Here is a 22,690-nt window from a genome sequence, read left to right as displayed (position 1 = left end):
CATAGTACCACACTCGCAGGCCATACAACCACCACTCATGGGTCACACACACTGGCAGCTATTCGACCATGACACGCACATCACTCAGACACCTTGCAGGACACACTGCCCTCTGTCTTGCAGAAGAAGATGGCGCATAACAGCAGGAGAGACCTGAGGGAGGACAGGCATGCCTACCCCCTTGGAGGAGACTGCGCTTCGGATCATTGGGCGGGCTCTCGTTGCACCCACGACCACATGCCGTGCTGGAGGTCCCGATGAAGGGGGTCTCTGTATATCTAATGCTCCTTCTCGTTTCCCACATCTCCCTCCTCTCATAATCTTTTCTGACTCGTGCTGCAGATGCTGTTGGCTCGCACGTCTTAGTTGCTCCTCTCGCCGCTCCACAACTCAACTTGTTTGCCTTTGTCATTGCAGATACCCAAGAACACATGGCGGCACCATCAGAGGAGGAGGAAGAGGAGGAGGAGGAGGGGAACACGGAAGGCACACTGTCACTCGATCTAACACTCACATCCACCAGCTCAGAGACTGACACTGCACTTTCTTTAGAGGCTAGGTTAGATGAGGTATCTGCATGTGGTGAGACACCAGGCACAAATGCGCAGGAGCCGGAGCAGGGGGAACGGATACCACAGTTGCCAGCTCGCCGGACGGTGAGGTCGCTCACTAGATCTGCTGCAGAGCAGTCAGATGAGGACTTTGATGAGCCAGGCTACAGAAGATGGCTGATGGGCATACACTACCAAATACCTGGAGCACTGGAAGGCCTGCCAGAAAGCCTGCACATAGTGACAAGGGGCATGGAGGAGTCCAGTTCCAACTTGGTACAGGGCTTTGCGCAGAGCTTGGAGCCTATTCTTTCCAACATGGAATGGGTGGTCACCTCCATCAGCACACCTGTGGAACCCACCATGATGTAGCGCCTGATGGCCGATGTTGTGGCTTCCATTGCAGCACAGACTGATGTCATCAAAGGTCTGCAAGCTACGGTTGCAGCTCAGACTGCTGCAATGGAAGCTTAGGCTGCTGCTATAGTGGCTCTGGGGAACAGGGCTTCCAGGGCATCACAGCACTCGAGCAATCCATTCTCAAGATAATCACCAGGATTGCTGAGGCGCCGTCCCGGGAGAGTGGCAGTGGCACCATGGCAGTCGGACTTGCTGACCTCCCTCAGGACAACAGCATTACTGCTCCTAGTCCTGCCACTCCGCCAGTGCCCTTGTTGTTGCCTATCAGCGAGCCAGGCCAGACTGCTGAAATGGTGCAGTCTGAAGCCAGGCACTCTAGTCCCAGAACTGCTAGAGGTCATTCTCCAAGGCCATCTGCACATTCCTCCACTGCAGGCCAGTAGCCTTCCACCACCCAAGCTCCAGCCATGGGGGATGCATGTCGTAGGAGCAATAGGATAGGTAGAGGCATATGAACAACAGGCACTAAGGCAATAAGGGTGAATAGTTCTGTTCTGTTTCCATAATTTTATTTATTAATTGATAAATGTGACTTTGAATTTGCATTTGATGGTAATTTTTATTTGTGCAATGAGCTGAGGGGGAAACCAATGTGTAATCAGATGGAGGGTGATTTGATGGTCATGTGGGAGCGTACAGGTGGGGAGCTTAGGACTGTTGATGAGTCGGGGGATGTAGTTGACATTATTGATAGCAGGCACGGATCAGGCGCGCACGCAGAGCCCTTGCAGACAAGGCGTGTGTTCCCAGTTGCACCCTTGCTTCTTCCTCCACTTCCTCCTCAGCCTCTTCCTCCTCCTCCTCCTCAGCCTCTTCCTCCTTCTCCTCCATCTCTGGCTCAGGGTCTTCTCTGATCATTGGTTTCAAGGGCTGGTCCCTCATGATGGCGCAGTTGTGCAGCATGCAGCATATCACCACGAGTCTTCCCACCCGCTCAGTGGAGTACTGGAGGACTCTTCCAGAACGGTCCAGGCAGTGGAAGCATTATATCAGGAGGCCTACGGTGTGCTCCACAACATTGCGTGTGGCAGCATGGCTCTCATTGTAGATCTGCTGTGCACTTGTGCGTGGGTTCCTGACCGGAGCCATGAGCCACGGCGTGAGGGGATAGCCCTTGTTTCCCAATAGCCAGCCTTTGACTTGCCATGCTGGGTGAAAGATAGCTGGCACATTAGACTGCCGCATAACAAAGGCATTGTGACTGCTCCCAGGTTAGCGGGCATCAACCTCCATGATTTGATGCGTGTGGTCGCACACCAGCTTCACGTTCAGGGAGTGGAAGCCCTTTTGGTTAATGAAGATGGCCGAGTTGATATGTGGAGCATGCAGGGCAATGTGTGTGCAGTCAATAGCACCCTGCACCATGGGGAAGCCAGCAATGCAAGCGAGCCCCCTTGCTTGTTCGTTCTGCTTTTATGTCAACAGGGAAGGTGATGAACCTGTTCCCCATCTCGTACAGTCCGTCTGTGACCTCCCTTATGCAGCAGAGCACTGCATACTGCGAGATATTGCACCTGTTGCCAGCAGAGGCCTGAAATGATCCTGAACCATAGAAATTCAGTGCCATGGTTACCTTCACAACCACAGGCAATGTTGTTCTTGCTCTCCTCTGAGACTGCAGTTATGGCCGCACCAGTGGACAGATCTCTGTCACGGCCTCCTTGGTGAACCTCAGCCGTCGGATGCAATGCTCCTCGCTCATGTTGAGGTAAGAGAATTGGTCCCGGAAGGCCCTCATTGGATATGGCCTCCTGCGCAGTGCCCTGTGCCTCCTCCTCCTCCTTCTCCTCGCACCTTGACCTGCTCTGCGTGACCTCTCTGTATGCTCCCAGTTGTGCTCAATGCCCAGCGGGAGCAGATCACCCATGGTTGCCAGGAATGTTGTTCAACCACGGTTGTAACTTTCCGAACCGTAAGGCAGTACCTGCCAAACCATTCTCAAATGTACTGTAGCAACTCTCAGTAAGTATAAGGAGCTTCAAAAAACACTTTCTATTCCAGCCAGAAGCAATAATTCAGCAACTAACCTGCAACACCTGCATGATCACTTTAAATAGCACTGGTGGGGGTTCCTGCAGGCATTCTAAGACATGTTCTGGTATGTGTGGTTAAGACTGTGATTTGATTGAGCGTTAAGGTCCAAAATGGTGTCAATGGTGTCTACCACTTTAAATCAGCGTTGCACACTGATTTTACGCATTTTCTATCCACTTTACATGCTGCTGGTGTTCAGTATTTGCGCATGCGCTAATATCTATACCAAGAGGGCATCTGGCACACGTCAAGCTGGAAACGTGCGTGCGCAGCCAAGACGCCACCTTGGCACTTCAGGAGGCTGCGTAGCGCCAAAACAACAAGCGCTACACGGCCCAATTTGTTTTAGAGATGTTGGTTGAGTGATAAATATTGGCCAGGACACCAGGGAGAACTCCCCTCTCTTCTTCAGATAGTGCCATGAGATCTTTTATGGCCACCTGAGAGGGCAGACGGAGCCTCGGTTTAACATCTCATCCGAAAGACGGCACCTCCAACAGTGCAGCACTCCCTTAGTACTGCACTGGAGTGTCAGCCTGCATTGTGTGCTCAAGTCTCTGGAGTGGGACTATGAACCCACAACCTTCTGACTCAGAGGCAAGAGTGCTACCAGCTGAGCCACAGCTGACACTCTGTACCATAGTATGAGACATTTTCTTTTTCTTTCCAGTTTTTTCACCTGCTCTGTTAAAGGCACTGACTCAGGGTGGGGAACAGGTCCATGGGTGCTGGCAGCCTTCTGGTACTGCCCTCAAGTGGTCATTCTTTGAGTGTAGACCAAGATGGTGAGTGTTAGCAGCCCATTTGAAAACAAGCTTGTCATCTGAACACACATGCACACTTTCCAGCTGGATTCACCGTGTACAGATCAGGAAAAGAAATCTTAGCTGATTTTTCTCCTCCCTCTCTCTAGCCCGGGGATAACTTTTCATAATTTCAGTGCCCCTTTTCGCAATGCTGGTAAAGAGTGACCTGGCTTAGTTTAGTCAGATTCAGCCTCTAATAATTGCTTTAATTGGTGTGTTGGTCAGTGTGTCGTGATCTATTAAAATTGAGCTCAACAGTATGTAAAAATGCAGATTTGCACTAATTGCTTTAAGTGTTATTTTGCTTCTGTGTATACATGCTGCAAACCTAATGCACAAATGATGATCCGGTAAGCTGCTAAGAAATGTTTCATTCTGTTGTAGTAGCCAGCTTATCTTCATATCACAGAATCATAGAAATGACAGTCATTCATCATATTGCACCTACGCCTGTGCTAGCTCTTCAACTGGAGCTAGTTACTCAAATCCTATTTCATATAGCATGTAAGGTGTAGTCATTTTACATGATTTATTTTTTGTGTTGGCAAACATATTCAAAAGCTGCAATCTAAGAAGCTTCATTGTGCAAAAAAATAACAAGTCTATTATTTTCATTAATAGATATGATCAGTGAATGACATGAAGTGACAGGGAAACACCTGGTACATCAAAATTCTGACATGACTGATGCAATGTGTTACATTCTAACACAGCATCGCTTTAAGCACTTAAAACAAAACAATTATGGAAAATAATTTCTAACCAAACACTCTTCCCAAGAAAATACAAGTTTGTTCATTTGTAAAGCATATTTTATTCCAAAACCATAATCTGTTCTTCATTTCCTAAAACTTGACTGAACTCTGCCATTTGATTATCTTTACTGGGAACAGTGACTTCTTATATTTGCAGAGAGATGAACAAAGTTCTTTTGACTTCATTATATACTCAGCTTGGTTAAGGTTTTGCTTTATTTGGCTTTGATGAGTCATCATTGCTCCGATGAATTTGTTTGGTGTTCCTGCCGCATCACGTATCGTTAGCTGAAAAATTAACTTTCACAGTGAATTAACCTCTGTGCTGCTAAAGGTCAGTATACTTCATGGCTCACCAACATTTCAACCATCCAATTAAAAATAATTCATACAAGGGTGTAAATTATTGGCAAAGTAATGCTGGAATTAGCAATAGATGCTACACTGTATGTCAAAGATAATTCAAGAAAGGTATAATTCCTGATATACATTCGTCAAGTTCAAATACATTGCTTGTATTGCATAATGCACTGTTCAAAATCATTTCCTAAAAAAAGTTAATTGTACTAAAATGATGCTTTGTGAACTAATATAGCAAAAGTATATTGCAAAAGGCCTTACAAGCCTGAATGAAGTAATATACTATTATGAGACCATGAAGGGCAATAACAATTATACTACGCTGCAAAATCATGCAATTACATTGTTTATCAGTCTCTGCGCTATTATTAAAAGTCTTGCATTTACCATGTGCCTATAGTGTCACACCTTTCAAAGACATTGCAGCTGAAAATGTGGCCTCAGAGGTGTCACACCTCATTGTATCACACAACAAAGCATCACACATCCATAAGGGTCAAAAATCATGATAGACTTAAATAATCACTGATCAGATACCAAACAAATACATGAATTTTAAAAATACTTTTTCTTGTGATATAGGTGACAATGACAAGGACACATTTATTCTCTATCTGTAGTCGCCCTGAGAAGACATTAGTGGGCCTGCTCCTTGAAACATAGGAACAGGATTAGGCCATTCTGCCCCTCGAACCTGTTCCGCCATTCAATTAGATCATGGCTGATCTGTATTTCAACTCCATTTACCTGCCTTTGATCCATATTGCAAGTGTAACTGCATTATTTAAGAAAGATGAGCGAGAGAAACCAGGAAATTATAGACCTAAAATTTAATCTAACATCTGTTGTGGGGAAGTTATTGGAATCTATAATTAAGGACAGAGTGACTGAGCACTTAGGGAAATCTGAGCTGATTAGAGAGAGCCAACATAGATTTGTAAAAGGTAGGTCATGTCTAATGAACCTAATTGATTTTTTGAAAATGTAACTAAGGTAGTAGTCAAGGGAATGTCTATGGATATAGTTTATATGGACTTCCAGAAGGCATTCAATAAGGTTCCACATAAGAGACTGTTAGCTAAAATTAAAGCTCATGGAATTGTAGGCAAATTATTGACCTGGTTAGGAGATTGGTTAGGCAGCAGAAGAGAGAGAGAGTAGAGATAATGGGTATGTACTCGAATCGGAAGGAAGTGACTAGTGGTGACCCACAAGGGTTTGTGCTAAGGCCTCAACTATTCACAATATTTATTAATGACTTAGATAACAAAATAGAGTGCCATATATCTATGTTAGCTGATGTCATAAAGATTGGTGGCATAGTAAGTAGTGTAGATGGGAGCATAAAATTACAAAGAGACATTAATAGATTAAGTGAGTGGGCAAAACTGTGGCAGATGGATTTCAATGCAGGTAACTGTGAGGTCATCAATTTTGGACCAAAAAAGGATAGATCTGAGTATTTTTTAAATGGTTAAAAGCTAGGAACAGTGGAGGTCCAAAGAGATTTAGGTGTCCATCTACACAGATCGCTAAAATGGAGTGGTTAAGTACAAAAAATAATCAGGAAGGCTAATAGAATGTTGGTCTTTATAACTAGAGGGCTAGAATATAAAGGGGATGAAGTTTTGCTACAGCTATACAAGGCCCTGGTTAGACCACATCTGGAGTATTGAGTACAGTTCTGGGCACCACACCTTAGAAAGGATATATAGTGGCCTTGGAAGGGGCGCAGCACAGACTCACCAGAATGTTACCAGGGCTCCAAGGGTTAAATTATGAGGAGAGATTACATAAACTAGGCTTGTATTCCCTGGAATATAGAAGGTTAAGTGGTGATCTGATTGAGGTTTTTAGGATTTTGAAAGGAATTGAAAGGGTAGATAGAGAGAAACTTTTTCTGCTGGTGGGGGAGTCCAGGACAAGGAGACATAACCTTAAAATCAGAGCCAGGCCATTCAGGAGAGAAGTTAAGAAACACTTCACACAAAGGGTTGTAGAAGTATAGAACTCTCTCCCACAAAAAGCAGAAGATGCTAGCTCAATTAACAATTTTAAATCTGAGATCAATAAATTTTTGCTAGCCAAGTGTATTAAGAGATATGGAGCCAAGGCGGGTAAATAGAGTTAGGATACAGATCAGCCATGATCTCATTGAATGGCGGAACAGGCTCAAGGGGCTGAATGGCCTACTCCTGTTTCTATGTTCCTATCCCTTGATACCCTTACCTAACAAAAATTTGTCGATTTCAGACTTGAAAATTTAAATTGACGCAGCATCCACAGATTTTTGGGGAAGAAAATTCCACATTTCCACTACCCTTTGTGTGAAAAAGTGCTTCCTGATTTCACTCCTGAGGCTATGATGATTGATCTTCAACAACCACAACCATCTTTCTTTGTGTCAGGTATGATTCTAACCATTGGAGAGTTTTCTCTTTGATCTTAGTTTTGCTGGGGAAACCTTGGTGGCATACTCTGTCAAATGTTAACCTTTCCTCTAGTATTCAGCTCTTGCATTCATATCCGGAGCAAGACTGTGATGAGTATTGGAGCTGAGTAGGTTCTGGTAGAACCCGAACTGAGAACTTAGCTATAAGAGGGATTGTGACTCTTACAAGTTTTGCCTGCTGGGAAGACACCTATAAAATCTGCATGATGTTTGGAATCCCCTTTTACTTGTGCCAATTGGAGAAGGAGCAGGAGGATGAGCAGGAATCTCTCTTGGATACCAGAGCAATAAGACAGCACCAGAAGAAGAGGGCACCGAATTGGAGGTGCCCAGCTGAGTGCATCTCCAGACCCCGAAGGCAATTCCTGGACCATAGTGAAGAACAATGCTTCCAGAGGTTTAGCAGGGAAGTTATCTCAGAATGATCCCATCTGCTTCACAACTTCTGGCACCTTAAGTTCCGTTGTTGCAACTCTATAGCCCTTTCCGCAAATTGAATCACTTCCTATATTGTAGAAGGCCATCCTCTGATGGTGGTGACCTGCCTGATATTAAAAGTCATCTGTGGAGACGTATCTGAGACTTTCATGACTAACTGCTGCATCAGGATAGCCTACAACAATTGCTGTGCCATTTCTATATCCATTAAGAAGGAGCTGCAGTTAAGGTGAAGTTAGTGCTGCTTTAATCTTCTTTCAGACATTACATTATTGCAGGTACTTATGTGGAGTGTCTGAAGCTGATAGCCAGGGAGTGACTCCTAAGTGGGTATGAGACTCTAGCATGCTTATATGATGTAGTTTGAATAAATGCATAACAGTGAAGGAAACACTTGCCAAGAGGCTCACAAACAACTTTACATCTGTGTAAAGGTGGACACTTACTTTGCCCCTCCTGGTGAGATCATTAAACTTTTTGGCATTGCATCCATGTCTTTGGCACAGTGTTTCTGTTGTTGATGGCCTCAGCTACCTCTTGCCATGTTCTGTATGTAACAGCCTTCATGCTTTTCCATGCATGGCAGGGAAATGGGCCATTCTTCCTTTACTTCACTTCCTGCAATAGCTGCTTAGTTTCCTCATCATCACAACAAAGTGCTCTTCTGAAACCAGCCTGCCTTACAGACGTCCTGTTGGATTGCAGATTTTTCTTAAACTGCTGCCAAAATTTCTTCCTCTTCGACACTGTCACTTTAAAAATGATCTGCTGTCAGAAATTACTTCTCAGAAGTCCCTCAGGGTATTTGGCTGCAACTTGTAGGCTTGCTTGGTTCCATTCTGGCCTATCCAATCATAGCCACAGTATCTCCACCAATGGCTTCTCTTCCTGCCCTCGCATCATTTATTCTAGAGACTCCAAGGATCTATCTTGGCACCCTCCTCTTCCTCATCTATATGTTGCCCTTTGGGCAACATCATCTGAAGACAAGGAGTCAGGTTCCACATGTACGTTGATGACACCCAGCTCTACATCTCCACAACCTCAATCCCTTCATTGGCTCTGTGTTGTCAGACTGCTTGTCTGGCATCCAGTCTTGGATGATTTGCAATTTCCTTCAGTTAAACATTGGGAAGACCAAAGCTATAATTTTTGGCCCCTGACACAAATTCCATAACCTTGCCACTGATATGCACGCACACACACTTTGTTTTTAAAAAACACTCAGTTTAAATTTTAGCTGAATAAAGCTTTTGAAATTTGTCCCTAGCTTTTCTTCAAATCATTATGGAAAATAGCCAAACAGATTTTGTTAGAGAGTTGCACGCTATCATTTGGCTAACTTAAATGCTACTAATGCATCCTGGGAAATTGATTCAATTGGATTATGAACAAAGTATGTTAACCAGTTCTTACAATGGGAAATGCCTTTATTAAATGTTTCCAGGAGACTCTTCAATATTAAGTGTTAACACAAAAGGGTAACCAAAAATCGTGACAACAGAAAGTAAGATTTGTGGACAGGAAGTACCCACACGCATTTGTAAGATTTTCTTGCTGTTGATGGGAAATTGAAGAAATTAGGAGATACCTGGAAATAATTACTAAGTAAATAAAAGTTTGATGGTGACAGAGGATTTGCAAGTGGGTGAGGGAGAGGAGCAGCAGGTCTGAGGACAAATGTTTGGTCCTATTTCAGCAGTGGAGGTGGGGGGGGGGGGGATGGGGGGGTGTTGGGGGGATGTCGAGTGAGCAGAACAGTGAGACCAAGGTCTGACTTTCAGCTAGATCTCAGTGGGGTGCAGCCAGGCCCAAAGCCCAATTTTTATGGAGTTTGGCAAGCAAGAGAACATTTTAAAAAAAGAAACTTTTCTGGCAAATAAAACATGCCTTAAATTGAATGAAACACAAAGTGACAGCTGGACCTAGATAAATTTGCCAGCACTACCTAGTGCCTGGATGCCTCCAAATAAATCTTGACAGTCACTGTTCAAATACCAAAATACAATCATAAAATGTTTACATACAAGAATCTTATTGCACGTGTTTACATAGGCAGTTTACATTGTAAATGTTAACATGAAGAGCTTACCATAAGTAAGATTTTGTGGGTAGGAAGTACAGGACATACTGACATCCTTGCATTTTAAATTTGTGTCAACAGTCTAAATATAGATTGTAAAAATTACTGCCAGGCAAATGCTCCTTGGTGTACAGTATCTCGGAAAGAACACTACTGTGGAAGTGTTATAGTGGCTATAAAGGTATACTCTCAACTTTTAATCTTTGCTGATGGAAATATTGTGCATTGTTTTTATAGGAATGACAAAGCCTTAGCCTGCTAACCACAGTATAAAGACACAGTATAGATATTATAGTAAAAGCAGGTGTAGAGCCAACATTTTAATGTGGGAAGATGGTTGCCTTTCTTGAAAGTAATATTTAAAAGGGAACTGATGCCATGGTAAAGCATCTGGAAGACACTGCATTATGTTAATATATAGAGGTGAATGCAGTGATGTGATCTACAACATGGTGATGTCATGACCCCCATCATGTTTGTTGCTACAACTTCATTATAATTTCCTCCCAATTTTCTCCCCTGAAAGCAATGACATTTGGAGGGGTACGGATCCCTAGGCACCAGCACCCCTCCTGTACCTCACCCAACTGGCCATTATTTGAGTAATTCTTGACAATTATTTCTGATAAGCTATCTGACTGTAGTAGGGATCACAGTCAAACTTCATCCAGCTCTAACTTGATCAGAAGCAAGAATTTTAGCAAGTTTTTTTCCTTCTGTAGTATTGGGGGTTGAGGGGTGGATGGGGAGGGGGGCTAATGCCAAGCGCCATGCCACACCACCATCATGAGATTGTCTACTTCAGCACAGCCCAGCGATTGAATTGGAACTTTTCCTGGCCTGTACGGTATCAGTACCAAAGCACGTAATGCATCTTCCCACTGCATCATTGGAAAGCCACAAATATATTTTCAATCTTATCCATTGCAAACTAAGATAAAGGATGAAGGCTCCAAAATTCCTCGGGCCACAGTCCTCGTGGTTACACTGAGCTCGAGCCCAAGGGTGTCCTCCAGCACTGATTCCATCAGAGTTTACGGGATCATTGGGAGGACACCTCATTAGCAAGGGGCTGGTAGGTGCAAACAATACTATGTGTGCATCTTTAACACCTGCCTGTCCCATGCCCAGAGAAAGTTGCCTAATTTCCTACCCTTGGGTGGCGGGTTACCCAAGCTTCACCCCTGTCTCTTCCATTCCAGCCACTTTCTCCTTGGCCCCTCAACAAGAATGATGATCGAGTTATTTTTTTCTAGTGCGTTTTGTTCGGCCTGGACCTCCATTCACATGGCGTACTGACTGCCACTACTACATCAGGTCTACTGGAGTCTGAGGTGCAAGGGTTCTCAGCTTAGAGAGTCCTTGTCCCTGGCTTCACCTTTTCACCTCAATTACCCGGATAGAAGTTCCACCCCTTACAGGGCAGCCAGGAAACTTACAGGAACCCTGAGGCGTTATCAGTCTCCCGCTGTAATTTTTGTGGGAGATTGGCAGAGTTTCCAAGAAATCTGGGGGCTGAAAAGTTTGCTTTGCAGTAGATGCAAGTCTAGATTGCATCTACTATTGTCTGCCATTTCAATGCAAGAGTTATCCCATATATTGTAAGTGGATTAGTGCCTCTGCTAAAATAGTGGACAAAATGTCTGCTGTAGCACAAATTTTATGTGACATTTGCAGGATTTTAGGAATTGAGTTGCTCCAAAATTCCATAATGTTTCCAATCTAGGACCTGAAGTAGAGAGTAGAGACGGTATATGAAGTCTGGTAGGAGGAGCAGGTAATGAGAGAATGGGCCAGAAATCGCTCTGAGCGGCGAGGCAATGCTCACTGCAGCTCCTGCGAATTAAATTAATGAATATACTTACTGCGGGCTCTGTGGCGTCAAATTGCTTGAATTTGAACTTAAAAAAAATTGTGCACTATCAACCCAGCCTCTAAGCAGCATGAGTTGCCACACGGCTGGAAAAGCGTGTGTGGAGAAGGCACGCCCACAAAATCTGTCAGGAAGAGAAGTCATGCCCACAGATTCAGGCCGCATTGCTCAAACAGGCAGGCAGACTTCATTCATTTAAAGTTAATATTCTGTATGTCATTGTAAATAAAATTTTATTTTTTTAAAAATAAAAAGCCAAAGAAATAATTGAATTAAAGTAAAGAGACAGAAGGGAAAAGTAAAAAAAAAAAAAATTTTTAATTTTAATTTTTTTTTTAATGACCAAAAACTATTAAAATAAGGAGTAATATAAGATGTCACACTTTTAAAAGTTAATTTATGGTTGTTTGGCATTCTTTAAGACTTACTGTTAAAACTTAATTTAGAACTGGTATTTTTAAGCATACCTGTTTGTTGGTGTAGTTAGTTACTTTCCAGCTGGGCAGATAAGCATGTTGGCACTTTTCAATAATTTATCTGATTGCAGCGTGCAATATCCCTTTAATTTGAAGCTGTCATATCACTGGTGAACCACTAGAAGCAAGTTCCTGATTTTCAAGTTTTACTGAGCATGTGCAAACGCGGGAACTTGCTCCTTCAATTCACCACTAAAAAGGGAGAGCGCTGTTGAGCTCCTCTGTTATTTCGGGAATGATGTCTGACCCATTATCTTTACTATTTACATCAGCTCACCCCCAATAAAGACATTGGAGATTTACAATAGAACCTGGGTGCAGTCAACTATCATAATTCTGATAAATGCATACTATTACCACCCCGTTACACAGTTAATTTGTTATATAGTACACCTATAGTCAATTCTTCTGCATGCCATTTAACCACACGTAATTTTTTGCCACTTCTACAATTGGTAGGATTCTACAGAATTATTTGAACGTGGAAATCTAAATATTTTTGAAGGGAAAACATCACACAAGCTTTTCAAATTCCAAAACGGATGGGGTGAGGATAGGGATGGGGCAGTGGTTGTGATTACTGCTTAAGTTCTGATCTTTGCTTTGCCAAAAATGAAAATTAATCCAAAACATAACAAATTATGGGCATAGGTTTCAACTTTGGTAAAAGGTGTGATATTGGATCGGCCGCCTGTTATACACTCCGCCCGATTTTCCTTTCCGTTGACTTCAGTGGGCGGCCGATCCAATCTGATATGGTCTGTTTTACACCCCTGCCAAAGTTGAATGTTCTGGCCCATGTATTCATGCTATAAGACACAGAAGCAGAAATATGTCTTTTTAAAAAAATACTTACTGGTGTTTTGTTTAAGTTTTGGATACTTTTGGGCTCACTCAAAAAACTAGACTGTCCAGTCCAAAACTGGACAGGTGGATACCCTTGGTGTTACCCTCACAAAAAAGTATTCGGTGACTTTTTAAAAAAAAATTGTTTACTTAAAAAATTGTTTGCAATGATGTAAAATAAACTACATCAATTATCAATGGCATTGAAAATGGTGCAAAACCTTTTAGCCTCTTTCTCTGTCCCGAAATAAAAGATTTGCCAAATACTTTTCAAGAAGATAGCACTTCATCAATAACCCATTATGATAGGCGTGCTTTTGTTTCACTAAATTTGTCAGAAAAGGAATTTATTTTTGAGCCCGTTTATTTACAAGATAGACAACATTAGAGTTATCCATCTTAACATTTTCTGCACCACCAAGTAGAATTGAATGAGACAGCTCAGCCTTTTTTTTACACTGAATGTGGCCAGACAGGCTGTAGCAGGTTTCCATACAACAAAAGTCGCCAGCTTGAAGGCACTGCTGCGTTGGAGCTCTATTAATAACATTGTCCCCACTATGTACATGCAGTCATCGCCTAGAGGCCTGTGAACTCCTTGGAAAGGTCAGTACTGTTTATACTGTGTGCTGGCTGCATCCTATTGGTACAAAAGGGCCTGTGAAATCCATTAGTACGCCCTGGAAAATAGACTCTGTTTGTGTTGGAACATTGGTTTGTGCACTGATAAAATGAACTTCTCTTTTTGTATTTGATACTCCTTTCTATGGCAGTTTCAAAGCAATGTTTGTTGGTTTTGATTTACAACTATGAACACTAACCACATCATCATGTTTCATTAATTGTAAAATAGAAAGAAAATCATGAATATTATTTTATAATATTCGAAGCAACACAAGATATACCTTTCAGTTGGAGAAAGCTAACAGAAGGCTTGGGATTCTATTGAGAAAAGGCTGTGCTTAAAAGCTGCAGTACTGTACATTTTTGTGTTGGCCTACAGAGTCCATTCTGCTTAGTTGTTTTTCAGAAGAAGATCACAGCTGCAGCGATGACAATGGATGTGAAAAGAGGAGTGCACACCAAAACGTAAAATTAACTTCACAGTAAATATATACCAGGAGAATAGAGATAAGCCCTAATTCCAAAATGGACTCATTTCATGATAATCAAAAGTGGACTTTACTTTTCACTGTACTAAATCACTGTAATTTATAGAGCAGTATGGGCAAACTCAGCCCCAGTTACATGGGGCTCACAATCTACATTGGAGTTGGGGGTGGGGGGGGAAAGAGGGTGGCAAGTGGGGAAGAGAGAGTAAAAAATAAGAAAAAAAGGGAAACAAAACAAAAAGGGGAGATTTGATAGAGGTGTTCAATATCATGAACGGTTTTGATAGAGTAAATAAGGAGAAACTGTTTCTAGTGGCAGAACGGTTGGTAACCAGGGGATACGGATTTAAGGTGAATGACAAAAGAGCCAGAGACGACATGAGGAAACATTTTTTTATGCAGCGAGTTGTAATGATCTGGAATGTACTGCCTGAAAGGGTGGTGGAAGCAGATTGAATAGTAATCTTCAAAAGGGAATTAGATAAATACTTGAAGGAAAAAAAATTACAGGGCTATGGGGAAAGAAAAGGGGAATGGAACTAATTGAATAGCTCTTTCAAACAGCCAGCAAGGGCACAATGGGCTGAATGGCCTCCTCCTGTGCTGTACCTACAATGATACTGTGATACTATGAAAACAAGAAAAAAATAGAGAAAAACAAGTACTTCAGAAGTAGGTGGCAATGTCTACCCAAATGACGAGGGCCACCAATGCACTTTACTGACATCCCAGTGACTCTTCTCCACAGGATTCTATGTCTTCTCAGATGCAGGATTCTCCTGGTGTCTATCTCCCTCCAGCATAAAGTTTTTTTTATTTTATTTTATTTTTTGCATTAGAAGGGAAATGATGATGTCGACCTTGGCAGTTCATCCATTCCATTTTTTACCATAACAGAATAAAAAATAATAAACTATTAAAGTGTTTGAAAAATGCTATGCTTTAGGGAGACAGACAGCAAGAAAAACCCAGCTCTTGGAAGAGAGTCAGGACTCTTGCTATAAGAATAAGAGAAACCCACGTTCAATGGTTATTAAAGAAAAGCTTCTGCAGCCAAAATAAACTGAATACCACTTCATAAAATACTCACTTTAAGGTAGTTTTTAAGCAAAATATTGCAAGTTGTTTATAGACTCAAAGTCTAAAAATCTACACACGGGACAGTAACATTTTATTTACAATATTTCCTTTAGAATGGTGTCTGCACCAACTCATCCTTCACGATGTTATAGAACACTAAGTTGCTGGATCGTCATGTAGTTTGAAATTACAGATCTCAGAACATTTAATTACATGATTCACCAAATGAACCAAAAATAAAAATGCAACAGTTGTAATGCCTGCAGTGGAGCAATTTGGCAATGTCACTATTAGAGAATGCAAGAAGTCTGATGGGCAAGGCAGATGAACTCAGGGCATGGATGGGTACATGGGACTGGGATGTTATCGCTATTACTGAAACATGGATAAGGGAGGGGCAGGACTGGCAGCTCAATGTTCCAGGGTACAGATGCTATAGGAAAGATAGAGCAGGAGGTAAGAGAGGAGGGGGAGTTGCGTTCTTGATTAGGGAGAACATCACGGCAGTAGTGAGAGGGGATATATCCGAGGGTTCGCCCACTGAGTCTATATGGGTAGAACTGAAAAATAAGAAGGGAGAGATCACTTTGATAGGATTGTACTACAGACCCCCAAATAGTCAACGGGAAATTGAGGAGCAAATATGTAAGGAGATTACAGACAGCTGCAAGAAAAATAGGGTGGTAATAGTAGGGGACTTTAACTTTCCCAACATTGACTGGGACAGCCATAGCATTAGGGGCTTGGATGGAGAGAAATTTGTTGAGTGTATTCAGGAGGAATTTCTCATTCAGTATGTGGATGGCCCGACTAGAGAGGGGGCAAAACTTGACCTCCTCTTGGGAAATAAGGAAGGGCAGGTGACAGAAGTGTTAGTGAGGGATCACTTTGGGACAAGTGATCATAATTCCATTAGTTTTAAGATAGCTATGGAGAAGGATAGGTCTGGCCCAAAAGTTAACATTCTAAATTGGGGAAAGGCCAATTTTGATGGTATTAGACAGGAACTTTCAGAAGTGGATTGGGAGAGTCTGTTGGCAGGCAAAGGGACGTCTGGTAAGTGGGAGGCTTTCAAAAGTGTGTTAACCAGGGTTCAGGGTAAGCACATTCCTTATAAAGTGAAGGGCAAGGCTGGTAGAAGTAGGAAACCTTGGATGACTCGGGAGATTGAGGCACTAGTCAAAAAGAAGAAGGAGGCATATGACATGCATAGGCAGCTGGGATCAAGTGGATCCCTTGAAGTGTATAGAGATTGCCGGAGTAGAGTTAAGAGAGAAATCAGGAGGGCAAAAAGGGGATATGAGATTGCTTTGGCAGATCAGGCAAAGGTGAATCCAAAGAGCTTCTACAAATACATAAAGGGCAAAAGGGTAACTAGGGAGAGAGTAGGGCCTCTTAAGGATCAACAAGGTCATCTATGTGCGGAACCACAAGAAATGGGTGAGATCCTGAATGAATATTTCACATCGGTATTTACGGTTGAGAAAGGCATGGATGTTAGGGAACTTGGGGAAATAAATAGTGATGTCTTGAGGAGTGTACATATTACAGAGAGGGAGGTGCTGGAAGTCTTAACGCGCATCAAGGTAGATAAATCTCAGGGACCTGATGAAATGTATCCCAGGACGTTATGGGAGGTTAGGGAGGAAATTGCGGGTCCCCTAGCAGAGATATTTGAATCATCCACCGCTACAGGTGAGGTGCCTGAAGATTGGAGGGTAGCAAATGTTGTGCCTTTGTTTAAGAAGGGCGGCAGGGAAAAGCCTGGGAACTACAGACCAGTGAGCCTGACATCTGTAGTGGGTAAGTTGTTAGAGGGTATTCTGAGGGACAGGATCTACAGGCATTTGGAGAGGCAGGGACTAATTAGGAACAGTCAGCATGGTTTTGTGAGAGGAAAATCATGTCTCACGAATTTGATTGAGTTTTTCGAAGGGGTAACCAAGAAGATAGATGAGGGCTGTGCAGTAGACGTGGTCTACATGGACTTCAGCAAAGCATTTGACAAGGTACCGCATGGTAGGTTGTTACATAAGGTTAAATCTCATGGGATCCAAGGTGAGGTAGCCAATTGGATACAAAATTGGCTTGACGACAGAAGACAGAGGGTGGTTGTAGAGGGTTGTTTTTCAAACTGGATGCCTGTGTCCAGCGGTGTGCCTCAGGGATCGGTGCTGGGTCCGCTGTTATTTGTTATTTATATTAATGATTTGGATGAGAATTTAGGAGGCATGGTTAGTAAGTTTGCAGATGACACCAAGATTGGTGGCATTGTGGACAGTGAAGAAGGTTATCTAGGATTGCAACGGGATCTTGATCAATTGGGCCAGTGGGCCGATGAATGGCAGATGGAGTTTAATTTAGATAAATGTGAGGTGATGCATTTTGGTAGATCGAATCGGGCCAGGACCTACTCCGTTAATGGTAGGGCGTTGGGGAGAGTTATAGAACAAAGAGATCTAGGAGTACAGATTCATAGCTCCTTGAAAGTGGAGTCACAGGTGGATAGGGTGGTGAAGAAGGCATTCGGCATGCTTGGTTTCATTGGTCAGAACATTGAATGCAGGAGTTGGGATGTCTTGTTGAAGTTGTACAGGGCATTGGTGAGGCCACACTTGGAGTACTGTTTACAGTTCTGGTCACCCTATTATAGAAAGGATATTATTAAACTAGAAAGAGTGCAGAAAAGATTTACTAGGATGCTACCGGGACTTGATGGTTTGACTTACAGGGAGAGGTTAGACAGACTGGGACTTTTTTCCCTGGAGAGTAGGAGGTTAAGGGGTGATCTTATAGAAGTCTATAAAATAATGAGGGGCATAGATAAGGTCGATAGTCAAAATCTTTTCCCAAAGGTAGGGGAGTCTATAACGAGGGGGCATAGATTTAAGGTGAGAGGGGAGAGATACAAAAGGGTCCAGAGGGGCAATTTTTTCACTCAAAGGGTGGTGAGTGTCTGGAACGAGCTGCCAGAGGCAGTAGGAGAGGCGGGTACAATTTTGTCTTTTAAAAAGCATTTGGACAGTTACATGGGTAAGATGGGTATAGAGGGATATGGGCCAAGTGCAGGCAATTGGGACTAGCTTAGTGGTATAAACTGGGCGACAAGGACATGTTGGGCCGAAGGGCCTGTTTCCATGTTGTAACTTCTATGATTCTATGATTCTATAAAAGATGGGTAAATAGCTTGTAAAGAACTAAATGCAGGTCATAATTGGTAACCAAAGAGGGTATAACTGGATGATATCCAAATAGCTTTCATAATATGAGATACCAATAATCCAAACACTTGGATCAAATACTGAATTAGTTGCAATATGAACATGACAAACGTTGGAGGCATTCCAGAATGTACAAGATATGACGAGAAAGGATGAATGAAATTAGCAGAATATCAAACTTTATAAAATGCCCTGACGAATTTTATGCCTTCCATGAGTTGTAGCTGGGACTTCTCATAATTGACTACAAAACTCCGCTTTTGATTTCAGACACAGGGCTCCGAAGAGCTGTACTACAACCACAATCACACATTCTGGTGCTGAGGAAGCCAAAACGCAACCTTTTCTACTTGTAGCTTTGCCCCTTGAAATTGAACCTGAGGAACTCCCAATGGAATCCCCATATGGCAGTACAGAAGTCTACAGTTGCTAACCAGACCTGGCCATAATGTGATAGTTGGACCATTTGACATTTTTCTATGTTAGGAATCAGTTTATGAGTTCTTTTATTGGGTAGAGTATCCCACCTTTTTGGGAACTATGAAATGTCTCTCCTGTTTGAGGGTGACCTTTTTGTTTCCCCCAAAGAGTAGTCTGAATATCTTCATTGACACCTACCCCATGGAATCCTAGGAATGCATTCTCTGATCATTTCTAACACCTGTGAGCTTGTTGTAACTTCTCTTTATATCTGCACATTTCTGTAGATAGCCCTCTACTTGAGCCCCAGGCAGCTTAGGGATACAGAGTCATTTATGCAGGCTGGTAGCTTGGTCCTGGGAAAGTCTCTGGCAGGAATCATTAGGTGTCAATTTTGCTCTAAAGAGGTGAAACATTCTTGGATGCACTGCCTGAAAATCCCCCCCCACCCCACCGCCCGCTGCCAATCCGCCACCATTTCAAATTAAGCCCAGAGTCATCAAACTCATTGTTATTTGTAGGACCTTGCTATGTGCAAACTGGCTGCTGCATTTGCCACATTACAACAGTGACTACAGTTAAAAAGTATTTAATTGGTTGTGAAGTGCTTGAGGACATGAAAGATATATAAATGCAAGTGCCAATTAATTTTGTCCTGGATTATTGTCTCTCAAAGTTTCCCACCACCAGTGTTAGGCTGACTGGCCTGTAATTGATGGGTTTATCCCTCTCCCCTTTTTTGAACAGGGGCGTAACATTTGCAATCCTCCAGTCCTCCAGCACAGTTCCCATATCTAAGGAGGATTGGAAGAAAGTGGCCAGAGCCTCACAATTTCCACCATTACTTCCCTCAGTAATCTAGGATGTATCCCATCTGGACCGGGTGACTTTTCTACTTTGAGTACTGCCAATCTTTTAATACCTCCTCTTTATCTATTTTTATCCTATCCATCTGGTGAAGACGGATGCGAAGTATTCATTTAGTACCTCAGCCATGACCTCGGCCTCCTTTTTTGTCTCTAATCGGTTCCACCCTTCCTTTAACAACCATTTTACTATTTATATGTAAATAAAAGACTTTTGGGTTCCCTTTTATGTTAGCTACTAATATATTCTTATACTCTCTCTTTGACCTCTTATTCCCTTTTTTAGATCTCCTCTGTACTTTCTGTATTCAGCCTGGTTCTCTGCTGTATTATGAACCATACATTTGTCATAAGCCTCCTTTTTATGTTTCATTTTAATCTCTACATCTTTAGTCATCCAGGGAGCTCTAGCTTTGGATGCCCTTCCTTTCCTTTTCCCCTCGTAGGAATGTGTCTACTCTGTACCCGAACCAACTTCTCCTTGAAGGCCTCCCATTGTTCAATTACTGTTTTGCCTGCCAATTTTTGATTCCAATCTACTTGGGCAAGATCCCTTTTTAACTCATTGAAATTAGCCCTCCTTCAATTTAGTATTTTCACATTTGATTGTTCCTTGTCCTTTTCCATACCTATTCTAAACCTAATGATATTATGATCACTGTTTCCCAACTGCTCCCCCACTAAAACATGCCCCACCTGCCCCACTTCATTCCCCAAAACTAGATCCAGCACTGATTCCTTCCTCGTTGGGCTGGAAACACACTGGGGGTTAAATTCAATAACCCCTGAAACAGGGCGCGGGGGTTACGGTGCGCAGTTGTTCCGATGCCGGCAGCACATGAGATTCATGCTGCCTGCTCATTTACCTGATTCCAGCGTGAGCAGCCAGGCTTAGCTGCGTTGTTCTGTGACTTCTCACCAACAGGGGGGGTCCGATAGTGCAGCCTGCACCTCTTATGTGCAAAATATAAGATACGGGTTCGCACGGATTCTAAACGGAGATCAGACATCGCAAATGCAAAACACAGTTGCAGCTCCCATCCGTTTGTTTATAAACTGTTGAGTTATGTTAAAACATTGAATTAAGGTTGCACACTACTAAATCCTACATCCTCCAAACTGCACGCTGGACCTCATGAATCTGCTTATCTGAGTTTGTACTGGGTCTGCGCGAGTGCATGCACCATGGTTCCCTGCTGCTGCACTAGAGGCCTTGGTGCAAGAGATGGCCAGAAGGAGGGGCATCCTATATCCGTAGGGGAGCAAGAAGCCCTCCAGACATATGATCAAGAGGTAATGGGAGGCAGTAGGGCTCGAAGTCAATGCCAGGCGCACAGCATCACGAACATGGATGCAGTGCAGGAAGAAGTTCAATGCTTTGACACCGATGGTCAAGGTGAGTGAGATCAACTGTCAAGTGGCATCTCCTACCAACTACACCACTAGCCGTATCCACTGCTCCACGCACCGCATCCACTGCTCCGCGCAACACACCCACCCTCCCTTATTCATCTACCAATAAACTCAATTAATCAGTACTCAACTCTTCCAATCAGATGCTTCCTCTCACCCTTACACATCACCACTGTTGCAATCCGCACACCCACAACTCAAAGGACACACACACTAGCAGCTATTCAACCATGACAGGCACATCACCCAAACATCCTGCAGGACACTCACCGAAACACGTCCCGCTTTCTTGCAGGAGAAGGTGGTGCATTACAGGAGGCAGCAAGTGGCATTGGCAGTTAGCCCCTCGAGCCTGTTCCTTCATTCAATGAGATCATGGTGGATCTGTGACCTAACTCCATATACCCACCATAGCCCCATATCCCTTGGTTAACAAAAATCTATCAATCTCAGATTTAAAATTAACAATTGAGCTAGGATCAATTGCTGTTTACGGAAGAGCATTCCAAACTTTTTTTTTATTCGTTCATTGGATGTGGGCGTCGCTGGCGAGGCCGGCATTTATTGCCCATCCGAATTGCCCTTGAGAAGGTGGTGGTGAGCCGCCTTCTTGAGCCGCCGCAGTCCGTGTGGTGAAGGTTCTCCCACAGTGCTGTTAGGAAGGGAGTTCCAGGATTTTGACCCAGCGACGATGATGGAACGGTGATATATTTCCAAGTCGCGATGGTGTGTGACTTGGAGGGGAACGTGCAGGTGGTGTTGTTCCCATGTACCTGCTGCTCTTGTCCTTCTAAGTGGTAGAGGTCGCGGGTTTGGGAGGTGCTGTTGAAGAAGCCTTGGCAAGTTGCTGCAGTGCATCCTGTATATGGTACACACTGCAGCCACTGTGCGCCGCTGGTGAAGGGAGTGAATGTTTAGGGTGGTGGATTGGATGCCAATCAAGCGGGCTACTTTGTCCTGGATGGTGTTGAGCTTCTTGAGTGTTGTTGGAGCTGCACTCATCCAGGCAAGTGGAGAGTATTCCATCACACTCTTGACTTGTGTCTTGTAGATGGTGGAAAGGCTTTGGGGAGTCAGGAGGTGAGTCATTCGCCGCAGAATATCCAGCCTCTGACCTGCTCTTGTAGCCACAGTATTTATATGGTTGGTCCAGTTAAGTTTCTGGTCAATGGTGATCCCCAGGATGTTGATGGTGGGGGATTCGGTGATGGTAACGCCGTTGAATGTCAAAGGGAGGTGGTTAGACTCTCTCTTCTTGGAGATGATCATTGCCTGGCACTTGTCTGGCGCAAATGTTACTTGTCACTTATCAGCCCAAGCCTGGATGTTGTCCAGGTCTTGCTGCATGCGGGCTCGGACTGCTTCATTATTTGAGGGGTTGGAAATGGAACTGAACACTGTGCAATCATCAGCGAACATCCCCATTTCTGACCTGATGATGGAGGGAAGGTCATTGATGAAGCAGCTGAAGATGGTTGGGCCTA

Source organism: Heptranchias perlo, chromosome 13 (genome assembly GCF_035084215.1).
Source record: "Heptranchias perlo isolate sHepPer1 chromosome 13, sHepPer1.hap1, whole genome shotgun sequence".
Classification (NCBI taxonomy): domain Eukaryota; kingdom Metazoa; phylum Chordata; class Chondrichthyes; order Hexanchiformes; family Hexanchidae; genus Heptranchias; species Heptranchias perlo.
This window is presented reverse-complemented; position numbering follows the sequence as displayed.